At 38.9% G+C, this 7487-nt stretch overlaps 1 pseudogene; it reads left to right on the top strand.

Moving 5' to 3' along the window:
- The first annotated feature begins 204 nt into the window (after nt 1-204).
- LOC116744622 lies at nt 205-3492 on the top strand (annotated as a pseudogene).
- The last annotated feature ends 3995 nt before the right edge of the window (nt 3493-7487 follow it).

Below are 7487 nucleotides of genomic sequence, written 5' to 3'. Positions count from 1 at the left end.
AGACATTATAGTCTTCTACTTTCTTTGCGTGCATGTGAAAGTGAGGGGCAGAGATGGTAGTGGAGACTGGGTTTTGACCAATCTTCAAAAAGACCAGATATCTCAGGCACCCCTTTCCCTGGCTACTGCCATTCTCCACAGAAGTCATGTGAGAAGGAGAGAATTGCTGCTGTACATCAAAAAATCAAATTCAAGGTGAGTTTGTGCTTCCTCTTTGTTCCATGAAATGCATTTCGTTTTTCAGTATGTGGAAACATCTGGTGTCCTCCTGAAACATTTTCATTGATTTACCCTTAAGTCTTCCTTCCACAGGGAAAGTCACAGGTCCTGGAGATAGATCCCATTCCCCAGTGCACCCAGATGTCCTTCTGGTTAATTATTTGTATTTTGCAAATAATTTAATTCTTCCTGTTGACTCTCTTTTATTAAACATTTCTTAGGCTGTAGAAATGCAACTCTGGAGGATAATAGACTATTATTTTAGACAGTGATTTATTAATGAAGAGAATATACCTGCTTGGAATCACACACTGGATATTCTTAATCTTCTACAAAGGCTTGAGATCAAAAGCAAATAGGGTAGGAGATGGTTTGACTCATTTCAATCAGTGACAAGGACTTTGCTTTGTGAAACTTTTAAGAGTACAAATGTAATTGGTGGTTTGAGAGGTCTGTTTCAACTAGGGTGTAGATCCCACCACCACTCTACTCCAGAATACCTAATGGTATTTTTTGTAGTACTGGCCAGGTCTGCTTCCTGGTTTGTCAGCATAACTTTGTTTCAGGCCACATTTTTGTGTGATGTGTGAGCAGTATGGTATAATGGCTAAGAGTGTGGGTCTAATACCTGGGTTAAAATCCTAGCTCTAACACTTGCTAGGTGTGTGAGCTGCTTGGGTAGTTTATTCAACCTCTCCTTGCCATAGTTTCTTTTTTTTTTTTCCAAAATATTTTGTAAAGACTAATTTTTTTTAAGAGCAGTTTTAGGTTTACAACAAAATTGAGAGGAAAGTACCGACATTTCCTATATATCCCCCGTCCCAATACATACATAGCTTACCCCATTATTAATAACCCCCACCAGAGTGGTACCTTTTTTTTTTTTTTAACCAAGGATGAACCTACATTAATGCATAAGTCACCCAAAGTCCATAATTTACCTTACTGTTGTACCTTAGTGTTGTACATTCTGTGGTTTGGGACAAATGTATAATGACATATATCCATCATTCCAACGTCATAGAGTGTTTTCATTACCTGAAAAGTCCTCTGTGCTCTGCTGATTCATCTCCACCCACCCCCCACAAACACTGATCTTTTTATTGTCTCCATGGATTTCCTTTTTCCAGAATGTCATATAGTTGGAAGCAGACAGTATGTAACCTCTTCAGATCAGCTTCTTTCACTTAGTACTGTGCATTTAAGTCTCCTTCATGTGTTTTCATGGCTTGATGGCTTATTTCTTTTTTAGCACTGAATAATAGTCCATTGTCTGGAGGGACCACAGCTTATCCATTCACCTACTGAAAGTCATGGTTGTTTCTAAGTTTTGGCAATTATAATAAAGCTGCTGTAAACATCTGTGTGCAGGTTTTTGTGTGAATATGTTTTCATCTACTTAGGGTAAATACTAAAGATCTTTATTACTGGGTTGTATGGTAAGAAAGAGTATGTTTAGTTTTGTAAAAAACCACCAAACTTTCTTCCAGGGTGGCTATGCCATAGTTTCTTAACTGGAAAATACCTACAGTGTAGCATTATTATGAGGGTTAGTTGAGTTAATAGTGTCAAGTCCTTAGAATAGCCCCTGGCACATACTAAAAGCTCAGAAAACATTGCCTGTTATGATGTGGTAATTCTGGGTCGTTCCCCCTCAGCTTTCTGAAGATCAGGAACAATGACAGTGTAAACTTAAATTTCTTGGCACTTGTAGGTAAGAAAATGAAGCAAATGCCAAAGTCCTGTAGGGTGGCATTTAACTCTATGCTGTTTACCTTCCTTTATGGGATTCCAGGCAAAAACTGAATCCTTGATTTCCCCCCCACACACATTTATTGAGATATACTTGGCATATAACATTGTGTAAGTTTATGGTATACAGTGTGAAGATTTGGTAAATGTATAGATGGTGAAATGATTACTACATAATTAGCTCTGTGCATGTATGTGTGGTGAGAACATTTAAAATCTACTCTTTTAGCAACTTTCAAGTGTACAATACAGAATTGTTAACTACAGTCACCAAGCTGGACATTAGATCCCCAGTTAGATCTTCTAACTGGAAGTCTGTACCCTTTAACCAACATCTTCCCATTTCCCCAGTGCCCTAGCACCTGGCAAACTCCATCAACTTTTTGTTTCAACGAGTTTGGTTTTCTTAGACTCCACATATAAGTGAGGTCATACAGTATTTGTCATTTTCTGACTTATTTCACTTACTGTAATGCTTTCAAGGTTCATTCATGTTGTCCCAAATGACAGGATTTCCTTCTTTTTTTGGGCTAATATTCCATTGTGTGTGTTTATATCTATATATAAAGAAAATGTGTTGTATGCACATATCACATGTACATTTAACCCATTTTCTTTATCCATTTATTGGTGGACAGACAAGCTGGTTGCATGTTTTGGCTATTGTAAATAATGCTACAGTGAGCACCCCTGCGAACATGGCACTGCGAGCGGTGCGGAGCGTGCGGCCCGTGGTCTACAGCCTGTGCGCCGTCTCTGCGCCCAAAGAGCCCTGCCCGCCGCGGCCCTGGGGACTGCGGGCGGGCGCCATCAGGGCGCTGCGCACCGGACCCGCTCTGCTGTCGGGTCGTAAATTCACAGACAAACATGAATGGGTAATAATAGAAAAAGGTGCTGGAACAGTGGGAATCAGCAATTTTGCACAGGAAGCTTTGGGAGATGTTTACTGTAGTCTGCCTGAAGTTGGGACAAAATTGAACAAACGAGGAATTCGGTGCTTTGGAAAGTGTGAAAGCTGCTAGCGAACTATTCTCCTCTATCAGGAGAAGTAACTGAAATTAATGAAGCTCTAGCAGAAAATCCAGGGCTTGTCAACAAATCTTGTTATGAAGATGGTTGGCAGATCAAGATGACCCTCAGTAACCCTTCAGAACTAGATGAACTAATGAGTGAAGAAGCATATGAGCAATACATAAAATCTATTGAGGAGTGAAAATGGAACCCCTAAATAAACTAGTTTGAAACAACTTAATCTAGCATAGTTGTCTTAAATTAGTGGTGGATAGATTTTTAAAAAGAACCTTTTAGCAAAAGAAACTACTTGCAACAATGTTGCCTGAAGAAAATACCCCTTAACTGCCTAATGACTTCAGATAAACACCACATCTTTTTCACAACACCCGATAATTTTTTTTAATTTTTTTTTTTTGCGGTACGCGGGCCTCTCACTGCTGTGGCCTCTCCCGTTGCGGAGCACAGGCTGCGGACGCGCAGGCTCAGCGGCCATGGCTCACGGGCCCAGCCGCTCCGCAGCACGTGGGATCCACCCAGACCGGGGCACGAACCGGTGTCCCCTGCATCGGCAGGCGGACTCTCAACCACTGCACCACCAGGGAAGCCCCTCAACACCCTATAATTTTTAGGCTAATCTCCAGTTATAATATTCAGAATTCCTGAAATTGTGGTAAAACTAGTTATAAAAATTATGTAGTTCAAGGATAACATTGTTATCTTAACCTTGTATAATATTGTAACTTGCTTACAGCCATCCCTGGATTTGGGTCAAAATACTCAGTGAACTTCCCACTGGAAATAAATGGCAGTGGAGAAAAAGTTTGTTAGTTGTATAGTGTCCAGTGAAGAACATTACTATCTTAATTTTGCAGTATACTGTGTTTGCTGGTGCTACTTCTATACAGTGAAGCAATAGCCTCGCAGGAAAATAAGAAACAGTTTAATAATAAAATATTCAACTTCTTAATAAAAAAAATGCTGCAGTGAATGTGGGGGTACAAATAAATCTCTCTGAGATAGTGATTTCATTTCCTTTGTGTATATACCCAGAAGTGGGATTGCTGGATCATTTGATTGTTCTGAGTTTTTGAGGAACTGCCATACAGTTTTCTGTAATGGCTGCACAAATTTACATTTCTACCAACAGTGTACAAGGGCATCCTTTTCTCCATATCCTTGACAACACTTGTTATCTTGTCTTCCTAGGGATAGACATTCTAACAGGTGTGAGGTGATATCTCATTGTGGTTTTGATTTGCATTTCCCTGATTAGTGATGTCAAGCATCTTTTCACATACCTGTTGACCATTTGTATGTCTTTGGGAAAATGTCAATTTAGGTCTTCTGCCTTTTATTTATTTATTTTTTGGCTGTGCTGTGCAGCATGTGGGAATCTTAGTTCCCCAGCCAGGGGTTAAACCCATGCCCCCTGCAGTGGAAGCACAGAGTTTTAACCACTGGAAGGGAAGTCCCTTCTGCCCATTTTTTAATCAGATTTTTTTCTCTTGAGTTGTATGTGCTTCTTATATGTTTGAGTTATTAATCCCTTATCACATGTATGGTTTGCAAATATTTTCTTCCATTCTGAAGCCTGCCTTTTTATTTTGTTAATTGTTTCTTTTGCTGTGCAGAAGTTTTTTAGTCTGATGGAGTCCTTCTTGTTTATTTTTTCTGCTGTGGCCTGTGCTTTTGGTGTCATGTCCAAAATATCATTGCCAAGGGAATTCCCTGGTGGTCCAGTGGTTAGGACTCTCCACTTCCACTCCTGGGGGCCTGGGTTCGATTCCTGGTTGGGGAACTAAGATCCTGCAAGCTGTGCAGTGCAGCCTATATGTATGTGTGCATGTGTGTGTATGTGTGTGTGTGTGTGTGTGTGTGTGTATCATTGCCAACACCAGTTTTCCCAGTGTTTTCTCCTAGTAGCTTTATGTTTTCAGGTCTTACATTTAAGTCTCTAATTCAATGAATTAGAGACTTAATTTTTGTTAGTGGTGTAAGATACGGGTCCAGTTTCATCCTCTTGCATGTGAATATATCCAGTTTTCCCAGCACCATTTATTGAGGAGGCTCTCCTTTGCCTATTGTGTATTTTTGGCTCCTTTGTCAACTATCAGTTGACTGAATATTTGTGAGTTTATTTCAGAGCTCTTAATTCTATTCTGTTGGTCTATGTGTCTGTTTTTATGTCAGTATTAAACTGCTTTGACTAGCTATGTAGTATAGTTTGAAATCAGGACATGTGATGTCTCCAGCTTTGTTCTTCTTTTTCAAGATTGTTTTGGCTATTCAAGGTCTTTTGGGTTCCATACCTATTTTAGAATTGTTTTTTCTATTTCTGTGAAAATGCCAGTGGAATTTTGATAGGGATTGCATTGAATCTTTAGATAGCTTTGGGTAGTATGGACATTTTAACAATATTAATTCTCCTGATCCATGAACGCAGAATATCTTTCATTAATTTGTGTCTTCTTCAGTTTCTTTCATCAGTGTCATAGTTTTCACTGTACAGATCTCTCATTTCCTTGGTAAAATTTATTCCCAAATATTTTCTTGTTTTTGATGCTATTTTAAATGGAATTGTTTTCTTTATTTCTTTTTCAGATACTTCAGTGTTAGTGTATAGAAATACAACTGATTTTTGTATGTTGGTTTTATATTCTGCAGTTTTACTCAATTTGTGTATTAGTTCTATCAGTTTTTGGTGGAGTCTTTAGGATTTTTCTACATATAAGTTCATGTCATCAACAGACAAATTTTACTTCTTCATTTTTGATTAGGATGCTTTTTATTTATTTTTCTTGCCTGATTGCTCTAGCACTTCCAGTACTATGTTGAATAGGATTGGTGAGAGAGGGCACCCTTACATTTTTCCTGATCTTAGAGGAAAAGCTTTCAACCTTTCACTACTGAGTATGATATTGGCTGTGAGTTTGTTGTATATGGCCTTTATTATTTTGAGATATATTCCTTCTATACCCAGTTTTTTTTGTTTTTTGTTTTTTTGGCTTTTTTTGCAGTACGTGGGCCTCTCACTGTTATGGCCTCTTCCGTTGTGGAGCACAGGCTCCGGACGTGCAGGCTCAGCGGCCATGGCTCATGGGCCCAGCTGCTCCGCGGCATGTGGGATCTTCCTGGACCGGGGCATAAACCCGTGTCCCCTGCATCGGCAGGCGGACTCTCAACCACTGCGCCACCAGGGAAGCCCTATACCCAGTTTTATGAGAGTTCTTATCATGAAAGGAATTTTAATTTTGTCAGTGCTTTTTCTGCATCTAATAAGGTGATCCTATGATTTTTATCCTTCAGTCTATTAATGTGGTATACCACATTTATTGATTTGCATCCCAGGGGTTTATTCTTGCATTCCAGGGATAAATCCCACTTGATCAATTCCACTATGATCCTCTTAATATACTGTTGAATTGGGCTTATTAGTATTTTGTTTAGAATATTTGCATTTATATTCATCAAGGATATTGGCCTGTCGTTTTCTTTTCTTGTAGTGTCCTTATCTGGCTTTGGTCTCAGAGTAATGCTGGCCTTGTAAAATGAGTTTGGAAGTGTCTTTTCCTTTTCCATTTTTGGAAGGGTTTGAGAAGGCATGACATTAACTCTTCTATAAATGCTTGGTGGAATTCACTACTGAAACCATCTGATCCTGAGCTTTTCAGTATTGGGAAGTTTTTTGTTTTTTGTGTTTTTTAAAATATTTATTTGTTGCATTGGGTCTTAGTTGCAGCAGGCGGGCTTTTTAGTTGTGGCACACGGGCTCCTTAGTTGTGGCATGTGAACTCTTAGTTGTGGCATGCATGTGGGATCTAGTTCCCAGACCAGGGATTGAACCCAGACCTCCTGCATTGGGAGTGCAGAGTGTTAACCACTGCACCACCAGGGAAGTCCCAGTATTGGGAAGTTTTTGATAACTGATTCAGTCTCCTTACTTGTTAGTGGTCTATTTACATTTCCTATTTCTTCATGATTTAGTACGGGTAGGTGTATGTTTCTAGGATTTATCTCTTCTAGGTTATACAGTTGTTTCTGTATAATTGTTCATAATAGTCTCTTATCTTTGATATCAGTTGTAATGTCTCCTCTTTCATTTATAATTTTGTTTGAGTCCTCTCTTGTTGAATATAGCTACAGGTTTCTCAATTTGGTTCATCTTTTCTAACAACCAATTCTTAGTCTCATTGATTTGTTTTTCTGTTTGCCTTTCTAGTGCCTATTTCACTTCTGCTCTTTTGATAAGATTTTGCTCTTCTGTCTGCTACTTTAGTCCTACTTTGTTCTTTTTCTAGTTCCTTGAGATGTAAAGTTAGGTTAATTATTTTGGATCTTTCTTTTTTCTTAATGTAGGCATTTATCACTATAAACTTCCCTCTTAGAATTGCTTTTGCTGCATCCCACTTGCTCAGTTCTCTTAATGAATAATATGCAGAAAGGAGCATACTTATTAATTTATAGGAGACCAGGACTTCCAACTAGTCAATTAAACCTCTGTG

This window comes from Phocoena sinus, chromosome 19 (assembly GCF_008692025.1).
Source record: "Phocoena sinus isolate mPhoSin1 chromosome 19, mPhoSin1.pri, whole genome shotgun sequence".
Taxonomy (NCBI): domain Eukaryota; kingdom Metazoa; phylum Chordata; class Mammalia; order Artiodactyla; family Phocoenidae; genus Phocoena; species Phocoena sinus.
Note: the sequence above shows the minus strand (reverse complement) of the source record. Positions and strands in the feature narration are given on the sequence as shown.